We start from the raw sequence: 14,680 nt of genomic DNA on the forward strand, positions 1-14,680 counted from the left end.
GGGAAGGGAAGGGAAGGGAAGGGAAGGGAAGGGAAGGGAAGGGAAGGGAAGGGGAAGGGGAAGGGGAAGGGGAAGGGGAAGGGGAAGGGGAAGGGGAAGGGGAAGGGGAAGGGGAAAGGGAAGGGAAGGGAAGGGAAGGGAAGGGAAGGGAAGGGAAGGGAAGGGAAGGGAAGGGAAGGGAAGGGAAGGGAAGGGAAGGGAAGGGAAGGTCCAATTAAAGCCTGCTCAAATCTAGTTTATTCCAAAGGGTATCATGGTTAAAGCATGCCAGTCTGTGTAGTCAATGCTTCTCAACTTAGTAATGCAGCTAATGTAAAGTCTTTCATTTATGAACTCACCGATTTGCAGCTGGGAGCTGAAAGGAAAATCTGAATAACATAAATAGACATTCTGAGCACATTTATTAAAGAACAGATGTGAAATATTGTTATATTTATAAATACAAAAGAAAAGGGGGGAAATCCTGCAAAATGTTAAACGTCATTTAAAACAGGATTGCTCATAATTTAGTCACTGCATGATTTGTAAATATCATCACTGTTTTACATAAATCGATAAAGTAGATTTATGCTGAAAAGTTTTCTATACAATGTTTAGCATCTTATTAAGAGAAAAAATTAAATGTATATGTGAAGGAAGAAAGTTAAAATATAGAGTGAACCTCTAGAAAGCTCAAATCTATCTGGTAATAATCAAATACATTTAATAACAAATCTGAATAATTTTATCTTTGCCTAGACTCTTATCCTATTAAATGTGGTCAATATTATCTTTTCTTTGAATATTCAGTTCATGAACTTCAGCTTTGCCTCTGAAGATTTTGATTTGATAAGTGCAAGGGTGCTCTTCTTTTTATCTTTCTATCTCACACATGATTTCCTTGTTTACATTTGCCTTAATCCTAGAAAAGAATGGTTGGCTGAAATTATACACAACAGGTTAAAGAAATCATCCAGCCAGCAGGAATTACAGGGAAAACAAACAAACAAACAAACAAACAAAACAAACATACAAACAAAAAACATCGCTATGAACTGGACTTCCTGCTGAGGTCATTGTAAACACCTATTTCATATTTTTGCTTGTATAATTTAACTCAGGTGACTACATTAAAGAAGAAATTCTAAGGTTTCCCAATATTTCTTTTTAAATGGGCATACCCTACATATTCTTAAGGGTTTTATTTTCTTATTTATTGGCATGGAAATGCCAGTATGATATTTGTCATTTCTAGAATCTCAGAAACTTAAAATGCTAACTCATATGCAGATGTCCAAATGTTAGTCTCTGAAAGCACTTCCTGAAAACCCACAGAGTGAAGCATATAAAAGATTAAAGAGAGAATGTGTAGGAGGGTTCCTGAGAATAATCGTGTCAAATAAAGACATCAGTAATGGAGCAAGACTAGACTACAACTTTTGCTGTTATTGTCCTTCTTTGCACAGCATAATAAATGAAATATAGCAACAAAGAATATATTTCTTTTACATAAAATAGTTCACCACTTTTCTTCACTTTATTTTGCAACTCTGGAGTACACACAATCGTAAGGTTCACAGAAGTTAAGCTGCTTTGACTGGTTAAGGTTTCTGTAAGATATGAAAGAGTATTCTGTAACGTATGAGACAGTTTTGGGGAATGGTTTTAAACTAAAAGAGGGGAGATTTAGATTAGAGGTTAGGAGGAAATTCTTCACTCATAGGGTGGTGAGGCATTGCATCAGTTTTCCCAGAGAGGCTGTGGATGCCCCGTCCCTGCAGGTGTTCAAGACCAGGTTAGATGAATCCCCAGGCAACCTGATCTAGTGGGTGGTGTCCCTGCCTATGGCAGGGGGGGAGGGGGGGTGGAACTAGATTATCTTTAAGGTCCCTTCCAATCTGAGCCATTCTAAGATTCTATGATTGTATGATTCTATGAAATTCACATTAAGTCAGAAAACTGGATGCTGATAGATGTTTGCAGACTTTGTTTCTATACAGTTTAGAAGGCTTGAGAAGTAAACAAGAGAACCTGAGTTGTATTATCATGAGTATAACTGCCTGCTATTGATAATATATTATTTTTACAATAATATATATACAACTATATACATTATATAACTGGAATGTATTTTTAACTATATAAAATATACTATAGAATAGTAAAATATAAATAATGCAAAATATATATTTCAAATGCTGTGACAGAAGACAGGAATAACATGAATGTACATTAATCTCAAGCAAGTGCCAAGAAAGAATATTGTGAAAAATAATTCTTAACACCATATTTATTTTGTCTGTTTTTTATGCCAGTAAAGTAAGAACAGAAGACCTTAGTAGTACAAGAGTAGCATCAAAGTGGCAGACAAGCCTTAATGGAGATGAGTTAACAAAAGCCCCTGAGACATCAGCACATTCCTGGCCTTCCCTGGCAGAAAAGGCAACACCCTGAAGACTTCTCCTTGGCCTCATAGTCTCCTAGCACCATGGCTGTAAATTGGTGTATTTGGCTGCCCATCCACATTTAAGAAATGAACCCTAAAAGAGGCGTATTTTCTTCTCAAGGCCAGACTGACTTCATCTGCTCCTTCCTCCAACCTCATCTAAGGAGTTACCTATTTAGAGGGGGGTGTCTCTCATGTATGACTGTCTAGAAGTTAGTCATTCAAAGATAGCCAGCTAGGCTTCTGCTGTGGTCAAGTCACAGAAAGAGGCACTCTCAGATCCTTCTTGTGTAGTATAGTGGCACCTGCCGATCCCATTCTTTTCCTCTCTTTCTCCTCTTGCTTCCTCTCTAGTGATGCTAGAAGAAAGTTAGCTGACTGGCTCATAGCAGGCAGGAGTACCAGCCCTTCTTTCTTACCCTTAACACATGTTTCCTCAAATTAATTGAACTAAACAGGCATGTCGATAATATAGAAATCAAAACATTCCCAAATATTAGTTTCATTTAAAAAATTTCCAGTATTAGCCCCAGTTTCTAAGGAGAACAATATGTCTAGATGTCATACCATCCTACAGGTTGTGAATTCAATTTTATTGCCAGTAATCCTATAATGCAGTGCATGGTGTATACATACAGAAATAACTTTAGGTGGAATACATTCAGAAAAAAAAAAAAAAAAAAAAAAAAAAAAGGATTACAGCAATAGATGAACCAAAATATTGATGCTTTTATCATAAAATATCACAAAAAACTTTTCTGATTATCAGATGTACTACAGCCTTCAGAATGAATTGATATGTCAGTTGCTTTTCATTGAAGAAAGAAAAGGAAAGAAAAAAAAAAAAATGTACCTGATAGAATAGAATGGAAAGTTTGCCTGACGTCCAGTTGAGTGCTGATATGAAAAATATATATATACGAGAAGCTACTTGTATACCCTATCTTATTCCTTTCCTTTTTTTTTTTTTTCAGTATCCTTCCCTAACAACTCATTTGGGCTCTTTATAAGGGTGGCAGTGAAAAGCATGTTAGCAACAATTACTTAACAATGATGCAACTGATTTGTGTGTGTGTGTATTAAAAATAATAATACTTATATATGGAATTAATTATTATTCCAGAAGAAAAATTTTGTCCCAACCTTACTACTGGGAAGAAAGAAAAAAAAAAAAAAAAAAAAAAAAAAAAGATGTTTCCCTGATGCAAATACACACATTTTACTAAAATATATATGAGTTTAAGATGTTTCATATGCTTTGAATGAAGACATACTTCATATTGTGCATGTGCATTAATGTATAAATGTAGAATTTATATGTATACAAATATATATTCCTAATCATATTGTCTTAAACTGTAAGAATGTTTTAGAACAGACATTACAATCTATACCAATCTGGCTTTTTTATCCTCATACTCCTTCTATTTACATATTTTACCATAAACACTGAAAGACTTTATAATCTTCAATACTCTTATTTGCCTTTTCTTTCCGAAAACCAGTATTAGTACTGTTGATCATACAAGTCTGTAAATCTAGTCTTATTAGAGAAGTGAAAGATTCTGTTCCTTTGAAATAGGAACATTACAGGCACTGTTATTTCAGACGCAACCAACATCTATTAAGAGCCATCACTGCAGGGCTGCAGGCTAGGTAGGACCTGAGTAATGGCTCTGGTGATTGGCACTGTTAATGAGTTTTTCCTTGAATTCTTGTTCTGACCAGTGTTCACTACTTTACTCTGTAATATCTGGCTTCTTCCACAATACACTACATTGATTAAAAAAAAAATAATAATAAATTTAAAAAAAAAAATCGTAGAACCCTATTTTTAATCTAGTATTTTTTTCTGAATAAGTTACTTTATGAAGCCATTTCTTTTGCTTCACTTCATGAAGAATTTCTTTTCTATACAAACCTGCTATCCATACAAAGAAATGGCTTAGTGTTGGACAACAGACAATAGGCAATGTATGAAGACTAAGTTCCATAGGAAAGTTATGAAGTTTTTTATTTCAGTTATTTTTTTTTATTATTATTTTATTTTATTATTTGTTCTTTTTTTTTACTCTTTTTATATATATATTTTTCACATTTTATTATTTCTTTAACTGGCTGGTCATGGCTTGGACTGGCGTACACTTCGTTGGGTTAAGAGCTGGCTGGATGGCCGGGCCCAGAGAGTTGTGGGGAATGGAGTCAAATCCAGTTGGAGGCCGGTCACTAGTGGAGTCCCCCAGGGCTCGGTACTGGGGCCAGTCCTCTTTAACATCTTCATCGATGATCTGGACGAGGGGATCGAGTACACCCTCAGCAAGTTGCGGATGACACCAAGTTAGGTGCGTGTGTCGATCTGCTCGAGGGTAGGAAGGCTCTGCAGGAGGATCTGGATAGGCTGGACCGATGGGCCGAGGCCAATGGTATGAAGTTCAACAAGGCCAAGTGCCGGGTCCTGCACCTGGGGCACAACAACCCCAAACAGCGCTACAGGCTGGGAGATGTGTGGTTAGAAAGCTGCCTGGCAGAGAAGGACCTGGGAGTAGTGGTTAACAGTCGGCTGAATATGAGCCAGCAGTGTGCTCAGGCGGCCAAGAAGGCCAGCAGCATCCTGGCTTGCATAAGAAACAGCGTGGCCAGCAGGGCCAGGGAAGTGATTGTGCCCCTGTACTCGGCTCTGGTGAGGCCGCACCTCGAGTACTGCATTCAGTTTTGGGCTCCTCCCTACAAGAAGGACATGGAGGTGCTTGAGCGAGTCCAGAGAAGGGCTACGAAGCTGGTGAAGGGTCTGGAGAACAAGTCTTACGAGGAGTGGCTGAGGGAGCTGGGACTGCTAAGCCTGGAGAAGAGGAGGCTTGGGGTGACCTTATTGCACTCTAAAGGTACCTGAAGGGAGGTTGTAGCAAGGTGGCGGTTGGTCTATTCTCCCACGTGCCTGGTGACAGGACGAGGGGGAATGGGCTAAAGTTGCGCCAGGGGAGGTTTAGGTTGGATATTAGGAAGAACTTCTTTACTGAACGGGTTGTTAGTCACTGGAATAGGCTGCCCAGGGAAGTGGTTGAGTCACCATCCCTGGAGGTCTTTAAAAGACATTTAGATGTAGAGCTTAGGGATATGGTTTAGTGTAAGATTTGTTAGCGTTAGGTCGGAGGTTGGACTCAGTGATCTTGGAGGTCTCTTCCAACCTAGACTATTCTGTGATTCTGTGATTCTTCAAAATTAATGGTAAAAATAAAATAAAATCTTCAAATTACTGACAAAACATGTTAAACAGCAGCTTGGATCCATCCTGCAAATATTGCTTGCCATATACATACCAACTTGAAAAAGTGCAGAGACATTCGTATCTATCTAACATTAGAGGTGTGACACAGTTTAAATTGCTGAAACGTTCATATTACAAAACTCCTTATGACATCAGTATAGCTATCTATATAAAAAGGTTGAATGCTACTACAAATGAGTCATCATTTTGTCTAATTGTAGTCTGTTTTGATAAGGGGAAGTCTGTTTTGAGAGTTGCCCACTTTTCTTCACTGAGAAAATCAGTGAAGACTGAATCAGTGAAGACTGAAGACTTGGAAACTCCTTTGTTACTCACTAATCTTATTCACAAATTAGGTAGAGCTTTGCAAAAGCCCAGCGGTACACTTCAGAACTGTAGAGAGGAGACTAGAGGCTTTGAAAATTTGAAGAATATTTGAAAATTTGGTATGGCCTTTCCAGAGCCCACTGGAGTCACTGGAAATCTTTGCCTTTATTTCAAAAGGTTGTGGATCAAATCACACACACCACCTCTCATATACATAACTATGTTCAGTTCAAAAAAAGTTTTGTAATATCAGAATTTGAGGAAAATTTAAACTAACTGCATAGTGTTGTGGTTTAACCCGGCTGGCAGCTAAACACCACACAGCCGTTCGCTCACCCTCCCCCCTCCCTCTCTGGGATGGGGGAGAGAAACGGAAAAGTGAAGCCTGTGAGTTGAGATAAAGACAGTTTATTAAGATAGAAAATAATAATGATAATAATAATAATATATACAAACAAGTGATGCACAATGCAATTGCTCACCACCCACTGACCGATGCCCAGCCCAACCCTGAGCAGCCGGCCCCCCCACCCCGGCTAGCCACCCCTATATATTGTTTAGCATGACGTCAGATGGTATGGAATACCCCTTTGGCCAGTTTGGGTCAGCTGTCCTGGGTTTGTCCCCTCCCAGCTTTTGCTGCACCCCCAGCCTGCCCGCTGGCAAGACAGAGCGAGGAGCTGAAAAGTCCTTGGCATAGTGTAAGCATTGCTCTCCAGCAATTAAAACATCAGCATGTTATCAGCACTCTTCTCATCCTAATCCAAAACATAGCACCCTACCAGCTACTAGGAGGAAAAATAACTGTCCTAACTGAAACCAGGACACATAGAGATGCTAAATCCCCCCAGACCCTTCCTGCTTAAACTGAGCATACAGAAATCAGCTTTGCTGTTCTGGGTTTGAAAAAAAAAAAAAATGTGTTTAACATTCTGTAGCTGTCTATGCAATGCTGATCAGCTGCCAGAATGAATAATTCTAAAAGGTTGATGTTTGAACACATACTACAGCACAGCAGAATTAAAGGTGGAAGTTCAAGTGCTGCAATTTCAAACTATTGATCAATGGTAATTTTTGGCACCCTTGGGTTAGTCATGCTGGCATATGGCAAGCAAGCAAACCATGAAGGTTAAGTACGAATCATCAGTATCAATGCAACTCCCCATTTTTAGTTTTCTTTGATTTGCAAAACTGTTGTCATTAGGTTGTCTCTTCTGTGTATCTGTTGTGTACATCACAGCAAAGTGTATCTTGAAGACCATGTCTACAGAGCACTTCAAATTAGAGAGGTTTTGCATTTTAACCTGGCAGTCAGCTAAACATCACACATCTATTTGCTCACTCCCCCCCCCCCCCCCCCCCCCCCACGCCCCCCCCCTAGTGAGAAGAGGGAGAGAACTTAAAGGTGCAAGAAGATGTGGGTTGAGATTAGGATAGTTTAATGGGATGGGATGGGAAGGGAAGGGAAGGGAACGGAACGGAACGGAACGGAACGGAAGGGAACGGAAGGGAACGGAAGGGAAGGGAGTGATGGGGAGGAGAGGGGAGGGGAGGGGAGAGGAGGGGAGGGGAGGCGAGGGGAGGGGAGGCGAGGGGAGGGGAGGCGAGGCGAGGCGAGGCGAGGCGAGGCGAGGCGAGGGTGTAATTGGTGGTAGAAGACAGTTGGAGTAAATGATCTTGGAGGTCTTGAGCACCTATTCCAATGCTCTGTCACCCTAACAGTAAAGAAATAACTTCTCATATTCAGATGGAATTTCATGCTGGGCACAACCAAAAAGAGACTAGCTCCATCCTCTTGACACCCTCCCCTCAGATATTTATATACATTAATTAGGTCTCCCCTCAGTCTTCTCTTTTCCAGGCTAAACAGGTCCAGTTCTCTCAGTATGTTCTCATATTCCTCCTGGTGCATATCATATTCCTCCTGTGAAAAGCTCCAGGTGCCAATGACTTAATGTAACACCGCACAACCAAATTTAAACCTACAGTCTTATGACCCAGAGAAGTTAGAAAAGGGTGAGCACATCAGGAAAAGGAGTAGAAAATAAACGTGTGTATAAAAATTTTAAGTATCTTTATTATTATCATTATTATTATTATTATTAAACAATTTGATATGGACTAAGAATTAATAGCCTTTTAAAATATCAGTTATATAAAATCATAGAATATCCCAAGTTGGATGGGACCCATAAAGATCATCAAGTCCAACTCCCAAAACTCCTTTTTCTGATCACATATTTAAAAAGGACCTTTTTATTGTCTCCCACAGACCTGGTCAGCTTTAACTCTAGTTGGGCTTTGGCTACATGAATTTTCTCCCTACAAAGGTGAACAGCATCCCTGTATTCCTTCCATGTTGTGACCCTGCTTCAAGAAGCCATACACTTTCTTTTTCTGTCTAAACTCCAGAAGATCCCTGGTCAGTAAAGCTGGCCTTCTGCTCCACCTGCTTGACTTCTGATATTTTGGAATTGCCTGATCCTGTGCTTTTAGGAGGCAGTGCTTAAAGTCTGACCAGCAATGATGGACATCAACACCTTCAAAAGCAGTTTCCCAGGGAACCTTGTTAACTAGTTCCCTGAGCAGCCTGAAGTCAACTCTCCCCATATCCAGGGCTGAAGTTTTGGTGGCAGTTTTTCTCTTGTCACGAAAAATTTTAAACTTAACCACTTCATGGTCACTATGACCAAGACACCTGGCAATCGCCACGTCCCCCACAAGACCTGTTCTCCAGCAACAGATCTAGAACGGCACCTTTCCTTGTTGGCTCCCTGAAACTCTTGGCTTTGAATATATGAAGCATGCTACTTCTGCCTACAGGCAAGATTTTGAGCATAAAATCTCATGAGAAAAACAATATTCACTAAAGCTGAAGATAAATATCTTTCTATTTAGCCATTCATAAAAAACAAACAAGCAAACAAACAAACAAAAAACAATATAATATGTGTATGTTACTTAGATGACAGTTTCTAAGAAATTCATATCAACTTAAAAATATATCAGTGATGCTCTGTTCAGTTTTTCTCTTGTTTTAAAATTATCATGTGTTTAAGAAAGGATATCCTGTCTCAGTATAAGCATCTAAAAATAAATTGAGATAAAAATATCTTTAAACATATATTGAGTGACTTATTTTTTAGCTGCAAATAAAAATGGTAAAAGTTTTCATTTCATCCAAACAAGAGAAAATGTGGTCATTGAAGTGTCAAGATTCAAACTTTGTAACTTTTCCAAATAGATGATTCATTCATCATTACTTCATGGCTATGGAAGTCTCCAATTTCACAGTTCTGCATCAAGAGATTAGGATTTATCATATGCATATCATAAGTGTGAACTACCTTAATTTATTATGTTCAATTTGAGCATAATCACAATAGCTCTGTAGTGCATTTACCTAATGGTTATGGTTAACAAAAGCCTTGACATGAGCCAGAAGTGAGCACTTGCAGCCCAGAAGGCCAACTGCATCCTGGGCTGCATCAGGAGAGGAGTGGCCAGCAGGTTGACCTCTGCTCTGCCCTTGTGAGCCCCCTCCCCCCAAAGTGTTGTATCCAGGTCTGGGACCCTCAGCACAAGAAGAATGTGGGCCAGTTAGAGAGGATCCATAGGAGGGCCACAAAGATGATCAGATCACTGGAGCACCTTCTGTAAAGAAATGCTGAGAAACGTGGCTTATAAAGTCCATCGAGAGTGACTTTTTACTCAGTCTGATAATGACAGGACAAGGGGTAATGGTTTTAAACTAAAAGAGGAGAGATTTAGACTTTAGGAGAAAATTCTTCACTCAGAGGGTGGTGTGGCACTAGAACAGGTTGTCCAGGGATATTGTGGATTCCTCATCCCTGGAGGTGTTGAAGGCCGGGTTGGATGGTGCCCAGGGCATCTAAATGGATGTCATCTCTGCCCATGGCAGGGGGTTTGGACTAGATGATCTTTAAGGTCTTTTCCAACCCAAGACATTCTATGATTCTATGATGACTCTATGATGTGCTGATAAGGCATTTTTATGATATAGCTTTATCTGCAAAATTAAAAATAAAAAGCAAAAAAGGTCCAAATCATCAAAAAGGCTTTATCTTTTCTTTGCAGAAATTCCAAAGAGATATACCTAACATAACACATTAACTGACCTTTATCATAAGCATATAGAACAAGTAAATTAGAAGGTATTTTTCATCTCTATGGAGTTGTTCAAGACAATATTCTTATAGCTCTTGGGGAAAAGTGCCTAACAACTTTCTTTTTCTGCTTTAACCCTTTTGCCATTTGAAAGAAGAATTTATTTTTCTTTTCCTTTCATTAAAATCTTCATCCTTCTGGGATTCACTACTGCAGTTCCATTCTCTTTGAAGTGTGCCTTCATTACCAGGTTGTAAACTCTCTGAACAGAGGCTGTGGACTGAGGAGATGCCTGTTCATACATCACTACACATTTCACTATGTAGAAAGGGGACAAAACTAAACACAGAATGAGTCTTCTACCAAAAGAGAAATTATCTATTGAACACGAGTCATATACTCTTGCATTCCTTCCACTCTCATTCAGTTACTTATTTCATGTAACATTTACAGCCAGTTGGGATAGTTTATTCCACACCTGCAAGCTTTAAGGTTATGATACACTGATACAAAAGGATACAAAAGGATATGATACAAAAGGAAATTAAATCATCTCAGGAAGACAAAAACAAAACAAACAAACAAGCAAACAAAACAAAATAAACAATAATAACAATAATAATAATTAAAATATATATATATCACTAGAAGTATTTTGCTTTCCTGAGAAGCAAGAAGCCCCTAAGTAATACAATGGGAGTGTTTCTGTCTGCTACACTTTACAGTCATCCAGAAACTGAAGGTTTTATAATAAAAGATGACTCCCCAGCCTTAGTTGATGAATGGCTATAATTTTCCATTGGACATACTGAATCATCTAGCTTGCCACAGCAGAGAATCTCTCCAAATTTACAATATAATTCTAATCATGAGACTTCACCGTGGAAGGGTAATGCACCATGAACCCATGACATTCAAGCACTGTTATGAAAAAGCAAAACAAAACAACAACAAACCCACGATGTTATTTATTTAGAGAGAAGAGGATTCTGGAGTGATCTTATTCATTTTAATGCAGAGCACAAAAACCTAATCTGGGTCCAAAAGAAGATATAAAAGAAGACAAAGCAATGCCTAGGAATGAGCAGTTTCACAGATCTCAAATGGAGAAATATTGTCAAAGGTATACAAAACAAAACAGGTCAACACATATTGACACACATTAATAACATGTCCTATTGATCTGAAGGATGCAGGACAAGCAGTAAAATCTTTAAATCCTTCAGTTCCTACCTTCATGGTAAAATAAATAAATAAATAAAAATGCTTCTTCCTTTATCTTTTTGCAAAGCTGTAAGTACATGTGTGGTTTCACTATAATTCAAAATAAGTAATAAATTATTCTTAAACTGCTAGGATCTATATATGAAAATAAATAAAAAAAAAAAAAAAAAAAAAAAAAAAAAAGGATATACCACAGTTTGCCTGAAGAAAGCTTCTCATATATTTATGAGGAAACTAGAAATGTTGCCTTATTTAATGCAGATAAAAACTAAGAGGTATAATTGGATCATATTATTAATGGATTCAAGAAGAATGGAAAAATTCAGAATCATAGCATCAGGAGAATCATAGGAGAACATCTGTAATGTTATTCTGTGTGGTGTCCATGACGCACTGTAAAATTTCCAACCTAAAGTAAATGAAACTGTAATAAACATAATAAAGATAAAACAGACATCTTTATTCTAAATGAGATTTCAGGTAGCACTTTTTTTGATGCCATACAATTCAGAGCAGAGGACTGTAAGCTTCACCATCATTCAAATGTACTTTTTAGATTATTTATTTATTTATTTTCCCAATAGCATTCATATGATTTGGAAGACTTCAGATTTCTCACAGACTTTTCAAACCAGTTGTTCATCAGGGCAGAAGAGCTTTTCCTAAGAAATAGAAAGCCCCATGAGCATTATGTGGTAAATCCCGAAGCCACTGAAGTCGATGGCAGAGATCCTTTCCACATAGCTGGAATCGGGATTTCTTTCTCCATATACAGTAATTACATGTTTTTCAGAGATGTAAAAAGCGTGAGACTAACACAAAATTAATAGAGAATAAAATAATTCAGATTTAGTTGTATGTGAGTTATTTCTTATGAAGTAATAATACTGTTTTTTTTGTTTGTTTGCTTGGTTGGTTGGTTTCTTTTTTTGACTACCAGCCAGCTGGTCAGCTATTGTTGATTCACAGAGAGAATGCCAGCTTACGCTTGGAAAGTACTGAATGCCCCAAGAGCCTGGCAAGTCAGTCACACTTGGCAGATTTTCATACTCACTTGCCAAGCTGAAATTGGGCAACTTAGAAAGAAAACACTGAACTTTATTATTATTATTATTATTATTTTTACCAAGTACTGAACAAATTTGTTAGGAGGAGAAGGTGTTGCTATAAATTGTGAATCCCTTATCTAACGTTCAAAATACAGTTGCAACTAGAGATGTGTGGGTGGACTGACAAATACCCATTTACTTTCCATTCAAGGGCAGTAAGAAAACCTTTTATTCCTAAGCATCAAAAAACTCATGGCCAACTCTATAAATAAGAACTAAATTGATTTTGTGGGATGATTTGATTTCCATTAGATACCATTTTCAAATATTAGTGATGTCTGATTTTTGTATTTTTATTTCTGACAAATAGCAGTTGCTATGAAATGTATACTTGGGAGGCTACTGTACTTTAAATGAAAAATTAACTGAAGGTAAAATTCTAAGAGCAGTTTTCAGTTTTTAGGTGGCATTCAAAGCTGCATTCCAGCAAGGATCATTTTAGATGCGCTGCTGTAACATGGACTAAAGCTGATATTCAGGTTTCCTGAAAGTAGAGTGAAAAGCATTTTAAATAATAACTTGACCCTGTACCTTCAGTCAATTTACCGGAGAGTAATCGGATTAGCCTAGAAAATAGCTGAGCATTATTCCTCTCTATTGAAAAAACAGAGGGTGGGAAAAAAAGAAAATCATTCCCAGAATAGATGTGTGCAATTTCTGCTGCAATCTGTAAACCATAAGAAATAGATGTTTAAGGAAAAATAATACCGTTGAAAATCTAAAGGGAAAGCATACCAAGCTGATGATCTTTAACATGATCTTTAATTATTTATATTTAAAAGCATTATATAAAAAGGGGAAAGGTATTTCTAGAAATAAGAATAATTATTCTCCAAAAATCAGAGAACATGAAGCCAAGCCTGAACTGTAAAAAAGAAATAATAAAAATAAAAATAAAAATAAAAATAAATAATAATAAAAGTTAGCAGGCTTGTCTTGCCTGACATTTCAGCTCTGCATGGATGCTGCTAATGATTATCTGATACCCTTCTGTAGGCTGAAATTCAGAAACAGGATGTAATTCAGTAAATGATAAAGGCATGGAGATGTGACCAAAATTGTGAAGTTATTTAGGGTACATGAAAGAAGAATATCAGCTCCTTTAAGAGTACTTTGAGAAGGTATTTTTCAATGCAAAAAGGAATAATAAGAAAAGGAGAAAGCCATAAACAGGAACATAACAGGCAAATTTTAAGATGGACCAGCTGGCAAGCAGGGGCCCTGGGTGTGGGCCAGGGAATCCAACGGGCACCTGTTCTGTGATGGTGTACCCAGGTCCCGACCTGTGAGTGTGCGTGCTGAGGGAGTGTGAATGTGTGAGTGCTGTGTGTGTGCAGCCAGCAGCAGGCAGGAGCAGCCAGCGAAAAAAGCACCTGTGGGTCCGGTAAGGGGGCACAGGGTGCGGGCAGAGGCACAGGGCTGTCAGAGGGGCTGTGCTGGTGCTCAAGGGATCCGTGAATGTGTATACACTGGTGATCACCATTTGGATAAAGCTGTTGTTCTACACTAAAACTGTCTATACAAAAATCTGACAGGCAAACTCTCGTGTTTTGAGGCCTCTGTCAACCTAGTATAGCAAACAGAACAGTGTGACTTCTTTTTTACCCCTCAAGTCTGCAGGTAATACTGTAAAGATGAACTTCTGCAATTTATTCTCTCTCATTTTTTTCCCCTTTTTGTCCACCATCAACAGAATTACTCAGTACATTCCAATGGTATGCCAGTGTGTTCACGATATTATTGTACTGATAAAAATCTAGGATCCTGAAGTCCAGTTCACTTAGTCCCAGCCTGAGCAGGGAGACAAACTAAAACTAAAAAAGGTCACTTGCTATCAATACCACAAACTCTGGATATCACAGAGACCTACTGTGACATGCAGAAATCCATGCACATAAAAAAGTCATCTAATAGCAAGATAACTTTGCTGGGTAACTTTGTGTACAGCTACCACAGCAGCCAGAATTTCATGTTTCTAGAAACCCAAGCACAGGAATAAATGGCACCTAAGGCATGTGTGAAAATGCAGATCTTACGCAGAACCTTCAGACTGTGAGTCCCTGAAATGGGTACTAGTAGCACATGGAAGAAACTCCAACATCACAAAGCTTTCAACTTTTTTTTTTTTTTTTTTTTTTTTTTTTTTCCAATTCAGCCTTCTCTGGTTGAAAATCATGGGAAAGGGCTAGGGAAGTCTGAGAC

This window comes from Oxyura jamaicensis, chromosome 1 (genome assembly GCF_011077185.1).
Source record: "Oxyura jamaicensis isolate SHBP4307 breed ruddy duck chromosome 1, BPBGC_Ojam_1.0, whole genome shotgun sequence".
NCBI classification, from domain to species: domain Eukaryota; kingdom Metazoa; phylum Chordata; class Aves; order Anseriformes; family Anatidae; genus Oxyura; species Oxyura jamaicensis.